The sequence below is a fragment of the Pristiophorus japonicus genome, chromosome 20 (assembly GCF_044704955.1).
Source record: "Pristiophorus japonicus isolate sPriJap1 chromosome 20, sPriJap1.hap1, whole genome shotgun sequence".
Taxonomy (NCBI): Eukaryota; Metazoa; Chordata; class Chondrichthyes; family Pristiophoridae; genus Pristiophorus; species Pristiophorus japonicus.
Window position 1 is genome coordinate 24954130 of NC_091996.1, and position 20976 is coordinate 24975105.

The 20976-nt window shown below is 43.2% G+C and overlaps 2 protein-coding genes across 4 annotated transcripts in view; both read right to left on the bottom strand.

The window, feature by feature from the left end:
* Positions 1-20976, bottom strand: part of LOC139232442 (ras-specific guanine nucleotide-releasing factor RalGPS1-like) — a 1066646-nt gene that overhangs the window by 1040333 nt on the left and 5337 nt on the right. The window lies entirely within an intron of this gene.
* zbtb34 (zinc finger and BTB domain containing 34) overlaps positions 1-20976 on the bottom strand; it is a 33422-nt gene that overhangs the window by 7100 nt on the left and 5346 nt on the right. Inside the window, exon 1 of one of the 3 annotated variants that reach the window (XM_070862629.1) lies at positions 3160-3309. The exons of the other annotated variants lie outside the window; for them this stretch is intronic. The gene's annotated coding sequence lies outside the window, so the exon portion shown is untranslated. Of the gene's footprint in view, positions 1-3159; positions 3310-20976 lie in introns of those variants that run through there. 3 annotated transcript variants of the gene reach the window in all.

Consider the following 20976-nt stretch of genomic DNA (forward strand, 5'->3'; position numbering starts at 1 on the left):
GTACCAAATCAGGAAGAAAGCTGAATTAAATATTTATTTTTCAGAGAATTATTCAGATCCACCTTTCATTTCCATCATGCGAGTAAAACTAACATGTATTCTTATTCATTTCTTGATTTGACCAGTCTTATATGACCAAAGTGAGGCTAACCTTTGCAAATGAACAAAAGGTCACTTTAGTTACAGGTGCCGAATTTTTTTTTGGCCCATTTCCCCCAAATCAAAAATTTTGGATATTGAAGTGAGGCGTTGAGTATGTACAAAGCTGCAAAATCATTTCTGTTATATAGCATGGTACAAATTAGTTTTGGCACCTTCACACAAGTCAGTCGATGTGTTTTTTTTGGCAGTGGCTCGAGAAAGTGGGAACATTATGCAAATTGCAGTGGTATTAGTATCAGGAATATTATTTCACAACAGAGCAATTAACACCACATTCTTGTGCTTTAAAAGATGTCGGGACAAACTTCAACTAAAAAAAATAGGAAGAGATTTATTTTTGTATAAGATAGTTGAACTGTTGGGAAAGAGAGCCATCCATTTGCACAGCCTGTGCACTCCGAACAAGAGTATATCTGAAATCAAGTGATTCATTCATCTAAACATTCATATGGCATCGTAAACCTTAGCTGCAGCAAAGGGGTATGAAATACAAAATGAACTCGATAACATGTTTTCTATTAGCATCACACCAGTGCAACACAAACAGCATGCCTAAAATCGAACACGAGGTTCCAGGGCCTTGGGGAAATTTGTACTGCTGAGGCACTATTTTAAGCCGGTGTACAGTCCAACTGCAGCAAAATAGTTTACATTTTGTAACTCTTGCAAATAATTTTCAATTGAAATCGCTCAATTCTGAAAGTTTACTGTTGCCAAGTACATTTAGGGGTGGGAAGTACAAATGTTACATTGTGTAAGGTGTCTGCTAACCAGAAAATAACTAGACTAAGAGGAAAAAATGCTGCACTTCAGCAGTCAGGGCCCCAGTGAAATACCACCAAGCAATCTCAAATCAATTTAAAACTGCCTGGCAGGCAGCTCTTCCAAATTAAGTACAGTAATTTCAGTTTTGACCATACATATTCCCAGGGCAATAGCACTGTGCTATGTAGAAAATGTTCCCGATTTAAAAGCTTTTACTCAATGCACAGTGCTTCAAGCTTGAGGTCGTTCTCAATGGCACATTTTTTTTTTTAAAAACACCCTCGTCAAAAATCAACTGGAGAAAGTGGGGCAATCACCGAAAGATCAAGCAGATGGTTGATGGTCAAATGGGGGAGGGGATGGGGCCCAGTTTAAGGTGACACGATCATACTGTAACTGTAAACCAGAAGCAATTTTTTTTTTCACAGGAATACTCTCCCAGACAGAGATAGTAAGAGTGTCTTTAGTGATCTTCCGGAGAGGTAAAGCATCATTTGATCAGCATTTAGGTGAATAAATTTAAAGATGTCCGTGTTTCCAACAACCAGATTGTAGTGAGTAGGCAGAAGGGTTTACACAGGATAGATCAGCAATTCTAGAAATATAATTGGGGCAGACCAAGACATACAAGTCTCATCAGTCAGGGGAAATATATTCCCCGCTGTAATGTAAAAACGGGTGTGATATTATTGGTTGTCCATTGCTTTACTGCAAATAGATTTGATTATATAGATCATCTCACTTGAAATTAAGTGAATATCGCACATAAGAACATAAGAATTAGGAACAGGAGTAGGCCATCTAGCCCCTCGAGCCTGCTCTGCCATTCAACAAGATCATGGCTGATCTGGCCGTGGACTCAGCTCCACTTACCCGCCCGCTCCCCGTAACCCTTAATGACCTTATTGGTTAAAAATCTGTCTGTCTGTGATTTGAATACATTCAATGAGCTAGCCTCAACTGCTTCCTTGGGCAGAGAATTCCACAGATTCACAACCCTCTGGGAGAAGAAATTCCTTCTCAACTCGGTTTTAAATTGGCTCCCCCGTATTTTGAGGCTGTTCCCCCTAGTTCTAGTCTCCTCGACCAGTGGAAACAACCCCTCTGCCTCTATCTTGTCTATCCCTTTCATGATTTTAAATGTTTCTATAAAATCACCCCTCATCCTTCTGAACTCCAACGAGTAAAGACCCAGTCTACTCAATCTATCATAAGGTAACCCCCTCATCTCCGGAATCAGCCTAGTGAATCGTCTCTGTACCCCCTCCAAAGCTAGTATATCCTTCCTTAAGTAAGGTGACCAAAACTACACGCAGTACTCCAGGTGCGGCCTCACCAATACCCTATACAGTTGCAGCAGGACCTCCCTGCTTTTGTACTCCATCCCTCTCGCAATGAAGGCCAACATTCCATTCATCTTCCTGATTACCTGCTGCACCTGCAAACTAACTTTTTGGGATTCCTGCACAACCTGCACAATGACCCCCAGGTCCCTCTGCACCGCAGCATGTTGTAATTTCTCCCCATTCAAATAATATTCCCTTTTAATGTTTTTTTTCCCCCAAGGTGGATGACCTCACATTTTCCGACATTGTATTCCATCTGCCAAACCTTAGCCCATTCGCTTAACCTATCTAAATCTCTTTGCAGCCTCTGTGTCCTCTACACAACCCGCTTTCCCACTAATCTTTGTGTCATCTGCAAATTTTGTTACACTACACTCTGTCCCCTCTTCCAGGTCATCTATGTATATTGTAAACAGTTGTGATCCCAGCACCGACCCCTGTGGCATACCACTAACCATCGATTTCCAACCAGATTTATCCCATTTATCCCGACTCTCTGCTTTCCGTTAGCTAGCGAATTCTCTATCCATGCTAATACATTTCCTCTCCGCGTACCTTTATCTTCTGCAGTAACCTTTTGTGTGGCACCTTATCGAATGCCTTTTGGTCACAACTTCTTGTTTTTTTAAATATGAAGTGTCCCCGTACAACATGTTTCTTTACATTGTTTTTTTCTTCCATTTTAAAATGGCAAGCAGTTAATAATTGGCCGCAAGCTATCTTGTCATTTGATCTGTCCTCCTGAGTAAGAAATTCCCTTCCCCTCACGCAACTCCATCCCAGTTAAGATTACAACTCAGTAACAGGCAAACAAAACAGAACTGAAATTGACATGCAACACATTCATAGGGCAGTACCACCAGACTCGCGTTGCTAAGCAACTTACTAAACTATTAACTTGGCTCCTTCGCCGCAGCTCAGTAGGCACCAGCCTCACGCAGTAGACTACTTAGCCACACAGGTCAGGAAGACCTCAGTTGATCCCGGTCTGTTTCCGGGTTAGCTGATCCCAACTGGGACACTGGTTGAGGGGGCTGTAATTGGCCTCGGTGCCCTAGGGTTGGGGAAATGGAAAACAAATTCAGCCAGGGCTTTTGATGCTGACTGCTATCTGGTGGATCCTGATGGAAAGCGTGCGTGTGTAATTTGGGTGAAGACACAAACAGAAGTTCGGCTGCGATGAGACTCAATACCCATTCATCCAGCCTCACTAAGAATGGCCACTTAGATGAGGTACCAGAAGCAATGATCCTTGTGAAACATTAGTCAGTATCTTGCAAAAAGGGAGAAAGAATCGGGGAAAAAAAGTGAACCTCATGGCTACATCTAAAGTTAAACAGTAACCAGTTTGTATTTAAATGCTTACGGAAGCATTCAGCTATACATTTAGCTTGGAGCCAGCTGCACAATACCCACTTCTGGAAGCAATTGGCATTAGTGTAATCTAGAAGCACCTGGAAAGTGCTACTTTTATGTCTCAGCACCCCTGGACTACCGAGAGGAAAACACAGCCAGCACCCTCACAGGGACAAGATTAGCCTTTGTATTGATACTCCCACTAACAAATAACATGTCAGTGCTTACTCATGGAACTGTACTGCAAAACCTTCAGGATAGAGGAGAAATAATAAAACTGTTGAAATAAAACAAAAAAATTGAAACAAAAAACTATACCAAATGGTGTCATTTTTAAAAAAAGACAATTTCCAATTTTTCATCATTTCATAAACTTTCATTAATGTGTGTTTTATCAAGGCATTCAGTTGTCTTTTTTATTGTTAAAGCAATAAAAATTAAGTAAATTCGGGCCATTTATACAATAATAAAAATTCTTTACAGTTGTGATACTCAATCAGAATTTTGCAGCACAGGATGAGGCCATCAGTCCATTCTGCTCGCATCAGCTCTCTGAAAGATCTATGCACTTAATCCAATTCCCCTGCCCTTTCCCCAAACTTGCACATTTTTCTTGTTCAAATATTTACATACTTTTAAAATCTCTTGCAGATTCTGCTTCCACCACTGTTACTATGTCCAAACCACCTTTGTGCAAAAGATTTTCTCCCAACCTCTCCTTTTGGTGATGATCTTGAACACAAAACAAGACGCCAGCACTCGAGCATAACATGAGCAACTTGGTAACCGATTCATTGATCAGTGGAAATAGTTTTCTCCGATTTACTTAGCAAAACCATTCACAATTTTGAGATCTCTTCTTAACCTTCTCTGCTCTAATGAAATGAGCCCAGTTCTTCAAATATCTCCTCATAACTAAAGACTGAAGTACTCTCTCCATGGGCTTGACATCCTTCCTAAAGTAGGCCACCTAAACGGGCTGATATTCTAACTGCTGCACCAGTATTATGTTTCTCAGTGGCCTCTGCTTCTGTACTCCTCTGCCCCATTTATAAAATGATATGCTTGTTAAAAAAGCTTCAACTTATCCTGCTAATTTTAAAGATTTGGGTACCTGAACCCCTAAGTCTCTGCTTTCTTTTTTTTTAAAACCACTTAGTGAATATATCCCTTGTCCTTCCTCCCAAAATATTTCACCTCACATTTCTCTGTATTAAATTTCATCTCGCATCCAATCTACAAACCAGTTTGTGTTGTCAAAGTCACTAATAGTCCTCTTCAGTTAACTGCACTCATTGTCTGAAAATGTTGATATTGTGGCCCTGTACAGATCATTTACCAATGAGTGCAATAGCCTCCACACTGACCTCGTGGGTGTGGCAACATTGCTTACATCCCTCCAGTGCATAAGTCATCCATTAACCACTAATCTTCCTACTTCTTCAACCAACTTCCACTTATCCTTGCTACTAGATTATCTTCCAAACCATGCGTCTTAATTTTTACAAACAAGTCTTCTATCATAAAATGTCTTTTGAAACATTTGCTTCATTTCCTTTGTTAATTCACTCTGCCTTTTCCTCAAAGTGCTCTATTAAACTGGTTGACCGTGACTTCCCTTCGACAAATTCACAGTGGCTGTCCTTAATTAACCCACGTTTCTAGGCGAGTATTAATTTTATCTCACTCTTTGGCCCCTAGAAGCTTAGCAAATACTGAGGTTAGGCTGAGTGCTCTGTAGTTACCTGATTTATCCCTTTTCATTCTTTTTGAACAGAGGTGTTACACTGCAATCCTTCAGTCCTCTGGTACAACTTTCACTTAAAGAATGTTTGATGGATGATAGTCAAGGCCTCTATCACTTCCCTCAGCATTCCAAGCATTTAATGCCAGTGGTGCATGGTGCCTTTTTACTTTTGAGTTCCACCATTTTTACTTCCTTATCTATAGTTCTCCTCTTGCACCTTCTCATTCCCATTAACACATGAAAACCAAGGCAAAGTACAGGTTGAACTTCCCTCGTTCAGAACCATTCCCGGCCACCGGGTGGCGCATGCGCAGAACTCCGATATAAACAAATTGAAGTCCTTCCTCACTGCCGACTCCCGCAATCACTGGCCTGACCCCGCTGATCTCTCTGCCACACTCCCAGCCCCAAGATCCCCTTGCTCCGTACCTGTACCATCCAATTTAATGTGACCACCCCTCGTCCAGAAAAATCCCTTATCCAGAACAGGCCAGATACCAAGGATTCCAGATAAGGGAGGTTCAATCTGTACTCAGTTAGTACCGCCACCATTGCTTCGCTCTTTCCTATTTCTTCTCTGATAAGCTCTACTTTTTTCAAAAACTAATAACTTTTCTGTGGCATTGCCCAAAGTCAATTCTGAAATAAACTTTTAACTTGCAAGGCGGCATTGGAGGTGAAACTTCAGAAACTAACTCCGTAGAGCCACCTAGTGATCAGAGCCCACAACTGCAATGTGACATCTGACGTCGCAAAACGGAATGGGAAAAGTTGAATAATTTACAATGTTAAATGTTGGCACAAACTATATGGCCAAATATCTTGACAGCAGGGAGCCCGCAGATTGTGGACAGGCAGTGCATGCTCTTTACAAGACTGTCATGACATATGTGGATCAATGTTCCCTGTAATTTTTTTCTTGGAGTCACGCAGTCCATTCAAAATTCTGCACATGCGCGTTTTTTCACTTTAAAAGCTGGCTCACCGGTTGCACGGGACCAACGCAGCTTAAAGGGAAGACTGATCTGGATAAGTTTATAAAATCCTTACTGTTTCCCTTTCCAGTCTTTTGTCATACCTTTTCTTAACCTTTCTAATCTTTTTTTTTTGTTTCCCCTCTATTTTCTATACTCCGCGATTTTCTTTTTGTGTACATAGCTCTAGAATGTCATATGCTTTTTTAAAGTCTCATTTTAATTTCTCCACTAATCCAAGGAACTCCACAGTTTTTTCTGCACCACTTTAACTTTCTACATACAGCAAGGGTATGAGGAACCAGCCAACTGGCTGTTCTGCACAGGATGCTGTCAGGACCTGGAGGAACAACCTGCAATGTAACCAGCAACACTAAGATTGTGAAATATTCTCACCCATAGCATTGACCAACACTTAGCTTTTTCATTAATGTCTGTGGGATTTTATTTGTGCAAAGGAAGTTTTCTCTCTGGTGATGTTGCATCAATTAAACCCAAAATATATTGCAATATGTCGTGCTTAAGCTAACAAGAAAGGAAATCAAGTGCAATATAATGCCACAGATTTAAAACAATTGGCACAAGGACTAGAGGGGAAATGAGGAGAATTATTTTCAGAGTTATAATGATCTGTAACACATTGCCTGAAAGGGTGTTGGAAGCAGATTCGGAACTTTCGAAAGGCAATTGGACATCTACTTGAAGAGGACTAATTTGCAGGGTTATGGGGAAAAAGCTGGGGTTGGGACTAAATTGGACAGCGCTTTCAAAGAGCTGTCAAAGGCACGATGGGCCAAATGGCCTCCTTCTGCACTGCAGGATTCTATAACTCTGTGTTGTCTCATTGATAGTTTTACTGGAATTGGTTTAAGGACCGGAATATGAATAAGTTTAATTCAACTACAGTCAAAATCCAGAAAGAGAAATGGTGGAATTACAGCACATTTTTAAAAAAAAATTCTTAAGTGCTTTTTTGACTACAAAATAATGATTTTTACCCCCACATCCCCTTTCAGCATGAAAATGCGATGGTTGCACAGCTTATATTAAAAAAAGGTATCACCACAGTGTGTTTGGATGCAAAACTACATTAAATTACAATTCTTTCATCTTGACTATACAGCCTTAAGACTACAGATTAGATCAGACTGAATATTACAATGCATGCTCCACATTCCATGCAACCATGGAGCACTTTTCACTTAATGTACAATGCCACTATTGTAGTCATTTTTACATATTGGCTGCAAGTAAATGCTATGTTTCAATCGGAAAAAGAGGATCCTTTATCTGTGCCTTTTCCAACTGGATCTTAACCCTCTCACTGTAAAATCCTGTGCATGTCACTGTCGCACCCTAATGTTATGCTTTATCACCTGTAAACTGGAATATAACTTATGCAACAGCACAAGTAATGTTTGCAGCACAGCATGAGATGAATGTAATCTTTACAGTCATGTGATGTACACTGGTATGACATGTACACAGCTTTCTATAATATTATTTTCATAATACATTTTCTTCGTTGTCAAAATATACAATGAACTCAAGTCGAACCCTACTCCACATTTCTGCGGATAGAACATTAGAAAAAATATTAAGACGGCTACCTGTCCAAACTGGATTTTTTGGGGTGGGGGAAGAGAGAAAGGACTGGTCGAAAATATTCAGTGATAGAACAAGCATTTCTGACAATTGCCATCTGCAGCAATATATTTTCCTGCCTTCTTACCAATGTTATCCTCTGAAATCATTGACTCCTTGCTAGTGACAGCTCGCCGGCAGTACCTCATGTAAATTGCCATTCTTCATAACACGAAGCATTAGCAGACTATTTGACGACAGAGGCGGAGTCCAATTCTATCCTCACCTAATCCCAGATGTGCGCACTTTTAGCAGGGCTGTAGAGAGTGTAAGGAACTCGAATTTCGACTCTTTTCCCCTTCCAACCCCAGAATTCTGTTGTAGCATCCCTGCTGCTGCCTCAACTGGCATTCGTTTTTTAAATTATTATTCGTTCCTGGGATGTGAGCATCGCTGGCAAGACCAGCATTTATTGTCCACCAGAAGGTGGTGGTGAGCCGCCTTCTTGAACCGCTGCAGTCCGTGTGGTGAAGGTACTCCCACAGGGAGGGAGCTCCAGGATTTTGACCCAGCGACAATGAAGGAACGTTGATATATTTCCAAGTCAGGATGGTGTGAAACTTGAGGGGAACTTGCAGGTGGTGGTGCTCCCGCGCCTGCTGTCCTTGTCCTTCTAGCTGGACAAGTAGAGACCAGGAGCGAGGCTGGAATCTTCCTGGTCTACGTGGCTTGGCTACGCAGTGGTAGTTGAGTAGAACATATTTTCCATCGCTGCACCACTACATGGAATCTATCTTGGCCAGGCATCCATCTGCCCAGCTACAAGTCACTGCTACCTAAATACTTTCTTGTACGTTTGGGATACATGGTTCATTTGACCGATGCCAAAATTAAGTGTTGACTCCCAACTTCACAGAATACTTTGCTTGCAACCTGACCCTACACTGTCACAACCCTGAAACAGCTGCTGGTAGATATGCAACAGGCATAACTTTCTCACTGGCTTTTCCCCAATGCTTGGGAGTGCTTAGTTGCCACTTGGTTGTTCCCACTGATATGGAGAATATAGGTGTGAATTCACATGCCACCACTCAGCGGTGCTAATCTACACATTTGGAGAATTTGGATTTGCTACTTCGAAACCCTAGAAAGTTAAACACTCTCAAATGACAAATAATGTTTTGGGGATTGCATAAACTTAGTTAAATGTTATTTTGGTTAACTTTCAGCTCAATGAGCATTACAGTTGATGGGGAGCATTCGGAATTTTATAAACTAGATGAACTGCAGAGCTTAATATATTTAATCGCTCCAGTGAGCAACACTAGCGGGTGCGCCAAAGATTAACAGGAAAATACTCCCACTCCCCGTGGTTGATTAGCTCATAATGTGTGGAAATATGGAAAATAATTCAGTTCCTAGACCACACGAATGAAATAAAGTGGAATTCTATACTCTCATAAAAAATATCTTTCACGCTGGGTAATACCTCCCATATGGCAATGCATTCTGCATTCTTACACTGCCTGCAGTTATAGATCACTGCTACACTTTGTCGAGATGACATCACGCCTCCCATACAAAAAGCGTGAAAAGAAAATATTTAAACTAAAAAGTGTTTTTTCTTCAGACAACCTATGATGCTTAACAGCATTCTTAAAGATCGTTTTGCTACCCTCATGGATGGAGCACAATTCGACCGTTTAGTTCAATCTGATAAAGTTTCAGTCTTATCTGCTTGTAGTTAGATGTTAAGCTACTTTTTGTTGCTGTATTAAAAACCTCTGCTGGTAGCTTGGAAACAACGTAATTCAGATAAAGGGAAGTATGCATTCTTACAAAGCGGAAAATATTTCCTAACCTACTTTAAAATTATTTTTTCCGGAAAAAAAATTATGAAGCCTTAAGGTAGCTAATCACAAACCAAACTAGTGTCATTTAAAACCAAGTCCTGGAACATTTAAGAGGAGATCATTTCACTTACAAGTGTGATAACAGATTAAACATGATTCCACACATGGCAGGTTCTAGATCTTGGGCTTACATTTAAGCAGAAGCACTGTTGCCAGGCCAAAATGAGGGGGAGGAAAGTAAACCAGTCCATGTACCATTCTGATGCACTAGAGAGCAGCAGGATGTTGCTTTCTCCCCAACATAGTTTATAATTCTGATCAACTATTAACAGGAGGTTCCAAGCCAAAATCTGCCCACTAAGACAAGGAGCATCAATCTGCTTGTTCTCAAAACACACATTTTAGAGGGACTACCAGCATTCAGTGCTGGGACCCCAACTATTTACAATCTATATTAACGACTTGGAAGAAGGGACTGAGTGTAACATAGGCAAGTTTGCTGATGATACAAAGATGGGAGGAAAAGTGTGAGGACACAAAAAATCTGCAAAAGGACAGAGACAGGCTAAGTGAGTGGGCAAAAATTTGAAGATGGAGTATAATGTTGGAAAGTGCGAGGTCATGCACTTTGACAGAAAAAAATCAAAGAGCAAGTTATTATTTAAATGGAGAAAGATTGCAAAATGCTGCAGTACAGCAGGACCTGGGAGTACTTGTGCATGAAACACAAAAGGATAGTATGCAGGTACAGCAAGTGATCAGGAAGGCCAATGGTATCTTGGCCTTTATTGCAAAGGGGATAGAGTATAAAAGCAGGACAGTCTTGCTACAGCTATACAGGGTATTGGTGAGGCCACACCTGCAATACTGCGTCCAGTTTTTATTTCCATATTTACAAAAGGATATTCTTGCTTTGGTGGCAGTTCAGAGAAAGTTCACTAGGTTGATTCCAGAGATGAGGGGGTTGACTCATGAGGAAAGGTTGCGTTAGTTGGGCCTCTACTCATTGGAATTCAGAAGAATGAGGTGATCTTATCGAAACGTATAAGATTATGAGGGAGCTTGACAAGGTAGATGCAGAGAGGATGTTTCCACTGATGGGGGAGACTAGAACTAGAGGGCATGATCTTAGAATAAGGGGCCACCCATTTAAAACTGAGATGAGGAGAAATTTCTTCTGAGGGTTGTAAATCTGTGGAATTCGCTGCCTCAGAGAGCTGTGGAAGCTAGGACACTGAATAAATTTAAGACAGAAATAGACAGTTTCTTAAACAATAAGAGGAAAAGGGGTTACAGGGAGCGTGTAGGAAGGTGGAGCTGAGTCCATGATCAGAGCAGCCATGATCTTATTGAATGGCGGAGCAGGCTCGAGGGGCCGTATTGGCCTACTCCTGTTCCTATTTCTTATGTTCTTATTCTCTGATCGAAAAATACATTTAATGTAGTTTAATACACAAAGCTTATGCCCACTCAAGTTGTCCAGTGCCTCAGACAATCGTAACCAAGCAGTGACAGATTCCTACCCCTTCTAGCCCAGCACAACTGGCTGCCATGGAAGTTGGGTGAAGGTTGTTGGGTTGGGTTGCACATTTACTTGCATTACTCGTTTCATTTTACGAGCGAGCAGCAGTAAAGGTCACTATCACAGGATTAACAACAATTCTATAGTCTTGACTTAGTGTTTGCACTCTCGCCCGAGTCAAGAAGGTTGTGGGTTCAAGCCTCACTCCAGATTTGAGCACATAATCTAGGATCAGTCTGGCATGGAGGGATTGCTGCAGGGTCTTTTGGATGAGACACGAATCCAAAGCTCTGTCTTCCCTCTCAGGTGGGCCTAAAAGATCCCATTGCACTATTCGAAACAGAACAAAGGATTCCTGGGTGACCTGGATAACATTTATCCCCACAACCAAAACAAATTATCTGATCATTTATGTCATTGCTGTTTGTGGGACCTGGCTGTGTGCAAATGTGCTGCTGTGTTTCCAACATTACTACAGTTACTACACCTCAAAAGTACTTAATTGGCTGTGCAGCGCTTCGGAACATCCTGAGGATGTGAAATGAGCTATACAAAAACAAGTTATTTACCTATCTTTATCATGACAACTCCTTTAACTACAGTTATAAAATAAAAATTGTCACTAAACTCAACCACAACACTACATCACAAATATGCCACGTTTGAAATAAAACAGTCTAATACAGACAGTGTTTCAAATTGTGACTTGGGCCTATGGCGCACTTGACTTATGAGCCTTTCACACTTCATCGGTGTTATAATTAACCTCATCGCATTGCTGCATGACAAAATTTCATTTATAACCGTTCAATCTCATTCCCAAATGCAACAAATTGAGGACACTTCAGAAAGGTTCTGTGTGATATTTTTATCCCAGGTTCTGAATCTTCCTGTAATTCACCACGAAAGTAATCACACAGTTGTGTAGGTGCTATATCACACATTTGATACATTTTCAAGAGCTCTTGCATCAAATTCAGCATTCTTTTAAGCCCTAAATCATGTAATATTTTTAAATGGAAATGGAACACAAAAATGTAGCATCACAAAAGGAAAAATAACCATAAAGATTTACAACATTAGATACAATAAACAGCAACAGATGCTTCAGTGAATTTAAGCAATAATCTAATCTCAGGATTAAGACAGCGAACATAAACTATTTGAGCTGTGCTCTTGCCTTTATGATTAGATAATTCAGAGGGGAATCTATTATTCTCCATTTGCAAAGGAAATGAGAATTTGTAACTCACGAGTGTTAAAATTACATCAGTAAAAAAATGGTCAGCATCAAAATCAAATTAATGCAGTACTGTATACCACACAGAACTTACATTTATATAATGCCTTTAATGTAGGAAAACGTTCCAAAGTGCTTCACAGGATCGTAATCAGACAAAAATTGACAGGCCCAAAGAAGGGGATATTAGAAGGGGGATCACTAAAAGCTTGCTCAAAGAGGCAGATTTTAAGGAGCATCTTGAGAAACAGATGTGGAGAGGTTTAGGGAAGGAATTCTTGAGCTTAGGGCCTAGGCAGTTGGGTGAATGGAGTGAGGGAAGAGGCCAGAGCTGGAGGAACACAAGAGGGATGTAGGAGGTTTCGGAGGCCACTGAGATTTGAACACAAGCATGTTATTTTTAAAATTGAGGTATTGGTGGACCAGGTGGTAATGAAGGTCAGCGAGTACAGGGGTAATTGGTGACCGGACTTTTTGTGGGTTAAGATGCGGGCAGCAAAGTTTTGAATGTGCTCAAGTTTATGGAAGGTGGAAGTTGGGAGGCCAGCCAGGATAGCATTGGATAGTTGAGTCTGGAGGCAAGACTGGGACATGGATGAGGAATTCAGCAGCAAATGGGCTGAGGCAGAGATGGAGAAAGGCGATGTTAAGAGTTGGAAGTAGGTTGTCTTTGCGCCGTTGAAGAAATGGGGTTGGAAGCTCAGCTGAGAGTCAAAGAGGACGCCGAGGCTGCGAACAGTTTGGTTCAGCCTGAGACAGCGGCTGGGAAGGGGGGTGTAATCGGCTTGTCTTCCCAATGTTTCATTGGAGGAGATTGCAGCTAATTCTGTATTGGATGTTGACAAGCAGGCTGACAAGAGAGAATATGGAGGGATTGCGAGGGGCAGTAGTGAGGTAGGGCTGGCTGTTGTCAAGTTTACATATGGAACCTGATGACATGACCGCAGTTGGTCATGTCATAAACTGCAGAAATATCGAGTAGGGTAGGGCGGGATGGAGCACCTTGGTCACAAGTTACAAAGGGTGTTATTTGTGACTTTGATTAGGCCCATTTCAGTGCTGCGGCAGGGGTGGAAGCCTAACTGGAGAAGTTCAAACATAGAGTTGCGGGAAAGAAGGGCATGGATTGGGGGGGGGGGGGGGGGGGGGGGAAGGGGCACACTACATTCAAGAGGACTTGAGAGAAAAGTGGTTTTGGAGAGGGTGGCGGTTTGCAAGGTCAGAGAACAGAGTGTCTTTTTTTTTTGGAGGATGGGGGTGATAATGGCAGATTTGAAAGGGAAGAGGAGAGTACCGGAGGGGAGAGAGAGACCCATTTACATTATTATCTAGCAAGGGGGCTAGGAAGGGAAGTTGGTTAGTCAGAAGTTTAATGGAATAAGGTCAAGAGTGCAGGAGGTGGGTGTCATGGACAAGATGAGCTCAGAGAACATGAGGGGATAAAGAAAATAAATTAGGTTAGGGGGAACCTTGGTGTAATGACTCAAGAGTCTTGTTACTGCAAACGGCCTCAGGTGTAAACCTGATCCAACTTTATTCGCGTCCAAAGTACCCGTGCTTATATACCAGTGATCGCGCACACGTGCGTACAGCCCGATGACCTCCGAAAGTGGCGCTCCCCTGGTGTCTGGTGACCCCAAGCATCAATATATAACATCCCCTTTCAAGATCTGAATATCAGTCCCTTTACAAATTAAGACGGTCTGGGACTTTCCTCTCACGAGTTGATCGCCTCAGTTCAACTTTAGCTCTAGGCGAGCGTTCTGAGTCAGTTCTGACTAAAGGCTGAGGAACCGATCTGATGGGAGTGGCAATGACCACATCAGAGACTGAAGGTCCAGGTTCAGTAGTAACAGCAAAGTCCTATGAATGAACATTGGTTGGTTGGTCACTGACTGCATCATCCTCAAACGGTTCCAGTTCATCCGTGTGTCGCAGTTTTACTTGATCAACATGTTTCCTGCATGTTTGCCCATTCTTGAGCACGACAATAAACATTCTTATTCTCCTTGGCTGTAACAGTACCGGTGATCCACTTTGGACCTTGATCATAGTTCAGTACATAAACCGGATCGTTAACAGAGATGTCATGTGACACAGCAGCACGATCATGATACCATTGCTGACTTTGACATCTGTTTTCAACACGATCATTCAGATCAGGATGAAGAGAAAGCTTGGTCTTGAGATTTCTCTTCATCAGTAGTTCAGCAGGGGAAACCCCCAGTAAGCGTATGAGGTCTTGCCCTGTAACTGAGTAATATACATGACAAACGAGTCTCCAGTGAACCCTGAGTTATAAGTTTCATACTCTGCTTGATCATTTGAACAGCACGCTCTGCTTGACCATTAGAAGCAGGTTTGAACGGAGCTGACCTCACATGTCCAATACCATTGAATTTCATGAACTCCTGAAACTCAAGACTTTTGAAGCAGGATCCATTGTCGCTCACGTCAGGCAAACCATGAGTAGCAAACATGACACGAAGGCTCTCAATAGCAGCTGTAGATGTATTGGATGACATAATAATACACTCTACCCACTTTGAATATGCATCTACCACAACTAAAAACATCTTTCCCATGAAAGGGCCCGCAAAATCGATGTGGATCCTCGACCATGGTTTAGATGGCCACGACCAAAGACTCAGCGGAGATTCCACTGGTACTTTACTTAGCTGCATGCAAGTATTGCACTGATGCACACATGATTCCAGATCAGAGTCAATTCCAGACCACCATACATAAGACCTAGCAATGGACTTCATCATGACAATACCGGGATGAGTGTTGTGTAGTTCACGTACAAAGTTTGTGCTATCTTTCTTAGGCATGATGACACAATTACCCTACAGTAAATAATCTGACTGAATGGACAGCTCATCTTTGCGACAGTTGTAAGGTTTGGTCTCATCACACATCTCCATAGGTATTGCAGACTAATCACCACTGAGGACACGTTTCACAACAGATATAAGGTCATGGCTGATCCAGATCTTAACTTGTTGAGCAGTGACAGGAGTTCCTTCATTCTCAAAAGCATCCATTACTAACAGTAGATCTGCAGGTTGAGGCGTCTCCATATCAGGTGTGGGCAAAGGCAGATGACTCAGTGCCCGGTCAGTCTATGACGAGTAACAATCATAGGCAGACAATGTCAACGCCAACCTCTGGATATGGGACAATGTATTGGTATTAATACCTTTGATTACTGAAAACAATGAAATGAGTGGCTTGTGATCCATTTCGAGCTCAAAACGAAGAACAGGTACTGATGCATCTTTTTGACCCCATACATACAGACCAAAGCTTCTTTTTCAACCATGCTGTAAACTCTTTCTGCCTTTGACAAACTTCTCGAAGCAAACGCAACAGATTGTAGCTTACCCGGCTCATTTGCTTGTTGGGAGTACACAGCCAACCCCATATGAAGCATCACAGGCCAATACAAGATGCTTACATGGATCATAATGAACAAGCAACTTGTTTTAACAGAACAGATTCTTAGTTTTCTCAAAAGGTTCACCCCAGGACCCAGTTGTCGCCTTTTCTGAGTAGCATGTGCAGTGGCTCTAATAAAGTGCTCAATCTGGGTAAGAAATTACTGAAGTAGTTGAGTAGCCCAAGGAATGAACGCAGCTCAGTCACATTCTGAGGCCTGGATGCATTTTTGATGGCCTTGGTTTTCAAATCAGTAGGCCTTGATGCCATCAACAGCAATTTTCCTCCCCAGGAATTCACACTTCGAATGTTTTCAGCCGGAGTCCCACTTTATCCAGACGATCTAGAACTGCAAGATTGTTCAGATGTTCAGCAGTGTCGCGACCTGTGACCAGAATGTCATCTTGAAACACGACAGTTCTAGGAACGGACTTCAGTAGACTCTCCATATTCCTCTGAAATATGACTGCAGCCGAACGAATTCCAAAAGGATACCTGTTGTAGACAAACAGTCCTTTATAGGTGTTGATGCAGGTGAATTTCTTTTAAGCTCCCATGTCATATAGGTCATCAGATCTAGTTTAGTGAACGACTTTCCACCAGCTAGCATGGCGAACAGGCCATCAGCCTTCGGTAACGGATACTGATCCTGTTTCGAAAATCAGTTAATCGAAACCTTGTAGTCTTCACAAATCCTGACAGTGCCATCACTCTTCAATACAGGAACAATGGGACTGGCCCACTCGTTAAACTCGACCGATGATATGATCCCTTCACATGGAAGTCTGTCAAGTTCAATTTCAACCTTCTCCCTCATCATGTAAGGAACAGACCGAGCTTTATGATAGACAGGCCTTGCACCAGAATCCAGATGAATCTTCAGCCTTGACGCCAGTAAAATTATCAATGCTCGGTTCAAACAAAGAACGAAACTTCTTCAACACTTGAGCACACGAAGTGTTATCCACAGAGGACAACGCTTTGACCTTATTCCAGTTCCACTTGATTTTCTCGAGCCAATTCCTACCGAACAGCATTGGACCATTACCTGGGACGATCTGTAATGGTAGATCATGAACCACACCATCATATGACACCTTGACTACCGCAATACCAATCACCGGTATGAGTTCCTTAGTGTAAGTACGCAACTTGGCACTGACTGGACTCAGCTTAGGCTTCAAAGCCTCAGAGTCCCACAGCTTTTAAAAAAGGGGACAAGTCCGACTGCGGCAACTACAGGGGAATCTTCCTGCTATCTGCCACTGGGAAAGCTGTCGCTAGAGTTCTCCTCAATCGTCTTTTCCCTGTGGCCGAGGAGCTCCTCACGGAATCACAACACGGATTTCGTCCCCTATGGGGCACAACAGACATGATCCTTGCAGCTCGACTGTTGCAGGAAAAATGCAGGGAGCAGCTCCAGCCCTTATGCATGGCCTTTTTCGATCTTACAAAGGCCTTTGACACTGTCAACCGTGAGGGTCTATGGAGCGTTCTCCTCCGTTTCGGATGTCCCCAAAAGTTTGTCAACATCCTTCGCCTGCTTCACGATGACATGCAGGCCTTTATCCTTACCAACGGATCCATTACAGAGCCAATCCACGTTCAGACCGGTGTCAAACAGGGCTGCGTCATCGCTCCAACCCTCTTCTCAATCTTCCTCGCTGCCATGCTCCACCTCACAACCAACAAGCTCCCCGCTGGAGTGGAACTAAACTACAGAACCAGTGGGAAGCTGCTTAACCTACGCCGCCTCCAGGCCAGGTCCAAGATCACCCCAACCTCTGTCGTTGAGCTGCAGTATGCGGACGCCGCCTGCGTCTGTGCACATTCAGAGGCTGAACTCCAGGATATAGTCAATGTATTCACTGAGGTATATGAAAGCATGGGCCTTATGCTTAACATCCGTAAAACAAAGGTCCTCCACCAGCCTGTCACCGCCACACAGCACTGCCCTCCAATCATCAAGATCCACGGCGCAGCCCTGGACAACGTGGACCATTTCCCATATCTCGAGAGCCTCTCATCAACAAAGGCAGACATTGATGCGGAGATTCAGCATCGCCTCCAGTGCAGCCTTCGGCCGTCTGAGAAAAAGGGTGTTTGAAGACAAGGCCCTCAAATCTACCACCAAGCTTATGGTCTACAGGGCTGTAGTAATGCCCGCCCTCCTGTATGGATCTGAGGCATGGACGATGTATAGAAGGCACCTCTAGTCGCTTGAGAAATATCACCAACGATGCCTCCGCAAGATCCTACCAATCCCCTGGACCAACATCAGTGTCCTCGAACAGGCTAACATCCCCAGTATTGAAGCACTGACCACACTCGATCAGCTTCGCTGGGCAGGCCACAGTGTGTATGCCAGATACAAGACTCCCTAAGAAAATGCTTTATGTGGAGCTCCTTCATGGTAAACGAGCCAAAGGAGGACAGCGAAAACGTTATAAGGACACCCTCAAAGCCTCCCTGGTAAAGTGCGACATCATCACTGACACCTGGGAGACCCTGGCCGAAGACCGCCCGAGGTGGAGAAAGTACATCTGGGAGGGCTTTGAGATCTTCGAGTCTCAACGCAAAGACCAAGAGGCTCAGTGCAGGCAGTGGAAGGAGCTCGCGGCAATCCAGCCCCACCGACCCCTTCCCTCGATGAATGTCTGTCCCATCTGTAACAGGGTCTGTGGCTCTTGTATCGGACTGTTCAGCCATCAAAGAACTCACTTTGGGAGTGGAAGCAAGTCGATTCCGAGGAACTGCCTATGATGACCACACCATCATATGACACTTGACTACTGCACTTCCAATCACCGGTACGAGTTTCTTAGTGCAAGTATGCAACTTGCCAATGACTGGACTCAGCTTAGGCTTCACAACCTCAGTCCAACAACTTGACGAATGTTCATTATCGACTGACTCGCACCCGTGTCCAGCTCCATTGATAGAAACATAGAAAATAGGTGCAGGAGCAGGCCATTCAGCCCTTCCAGCCTGCACCGCCATTCAATGAGTTCATGGCTGAACATGAAACTTCAGTACCCACTTCCTGCTTTCACGCCATACCCCTTGATCCCCCGCCCCCGAGCAGTAAGGACTTCATCTAACTCCCTTTTGAATATATTTAGTGAATTGGCCTCAACTACTTCCTGTGGTAGAGAATTCCACAGGTTCACCACTCTCTGGGTGAAGAAGTTTCTCCTTATCTCGGTCCTAAATGGCTTACCCCTTATCCTTAGACTGTGACCCCTGGTTCTGGACTTCCCCAACATTGGGAACATTCTTCCTGCATCCAACCTGTCCAAACCCGTCAGAATTTTAAACGTTTCTATGAGGTCCCCTCTCACTCTTCTGAACTCCAGTGAATACAAGCCCAGTTGATCCAGTCTTTCTTGATAGGACAGTCCCACCATCCCGGGAATCAGTCTGGTGAGTCTTCGCTGCACTCCCTCAATAGCAAGAATGTCCTTCCTCAAGTTAGGAGACCAAAACTGTACACAATACTCCAGGTGTGGCCTCACCAAGGCCCTGTACAACTGTAGCAACACCTCCCTGCCCCTGTACTCAAATCCCCTCACTATGAAGGCCAACATGCCATTTGCTTTCTTAACCGCCTGCTGTACCTGCATGCCAACCTTCAATGACTGATGTACCATGACACCCAGGTCTCGTTGCACCTTCCCTTTTCCTAATCTGTCACCATTCAGATAATAGTCTGTCTCTCTGTTTTTACCACCAAAGTGGATAACCTCACATTTATCCACATTATACTTCATCTGCCACGCATTTGCCCACTCACCTAACCTATCCAAGTCACTCTGTAGCCTCATAGCATCCTCCTCGCAGCTCACACTGCCACCCAACTTAGTGTCATCCGCAAATTTTGAGATACTACATTTAATCCCCTCGTCTAAATCATTAATGTACAATGTAAACAGCTGGGGCCCCAGCAAAGAACCCTGCGGTACCCCACTAGTCACTGCCTGCCATTCCGAAAAGTACCCATTTACTCCTACTCTTTGCTTCCTGTCTGACAACCAGTTCTCAATCCACGTCAGCACACTACCCCCAATCCCATGTGCTTTAACTTTGCACATTAATCTCCTGTGTGGGACCTTGTCGAAAGCCTTCTGAAAGTCCAAATATACCACATCAACTGGTATTCCTTTGTCCACTTTATTGGAAACATCCTCAAAAAATTCCAGAAGATTTGTCAAGCATGATCTCCCTTTCACAAATCCATGCTGACTTGGACCTATCATGTCACCATTTTCCAAATGCGCTGCTATGACATCCTTAATAAATGATTCCATCATTTTACCCACTACTGAGGTCAGGCTGACCGGTCTATAATTCCCTGCTTTCTCTCTCCCTCCTTTTATAAAAAGTGGGGTTACATTGGCTACCCTCCATTCGATAGGAACTGATCCAGAGTCAATGGAATGTTGGAAAATGACTGTCAATGCATCCGCTATTTCCAAGGCCACCTCCTTAAGTACTCTGGGATGCAGTCCATCAGGCCCTGGGGATTTATCGGCCTTCAATCCCATCAATTTCCCCAACACAATTTCCCGACTAATAAAAATTTCCCTCAGTTCCTCCTCCTTAATAGACCCTCTGACCACTTTTATATCCGGAAGGTTGTTTGTGTCCTCCTTCGTGAATACTGAACCAAAGTACTTGTTCAATTGGTCTGCCATTTCTTTGTTCCCCGTTATGACTTCCCCTGATTCTGACTGCAGGGGACCTACGTTTGTCTTTACTAACCTTTTTCTCTTTACATACCTGTAGAAACTTTTGCAATCCGCCTTAATGTTCCCTGCAAGCTTCTTCTCGTACTCCATTTTCCCTGCCCTAATCAAACCCTTTGTCCTCCTCTGCTGAGTTCTAAATTTCTCCCAGTCCCCAGGTTCGCTGCTATCTCTGGCCAATTTGTATGCCATTTCCTTGGCTTTAATACTATCCCTGATTTCCCTAGATAGCCACGGTTGA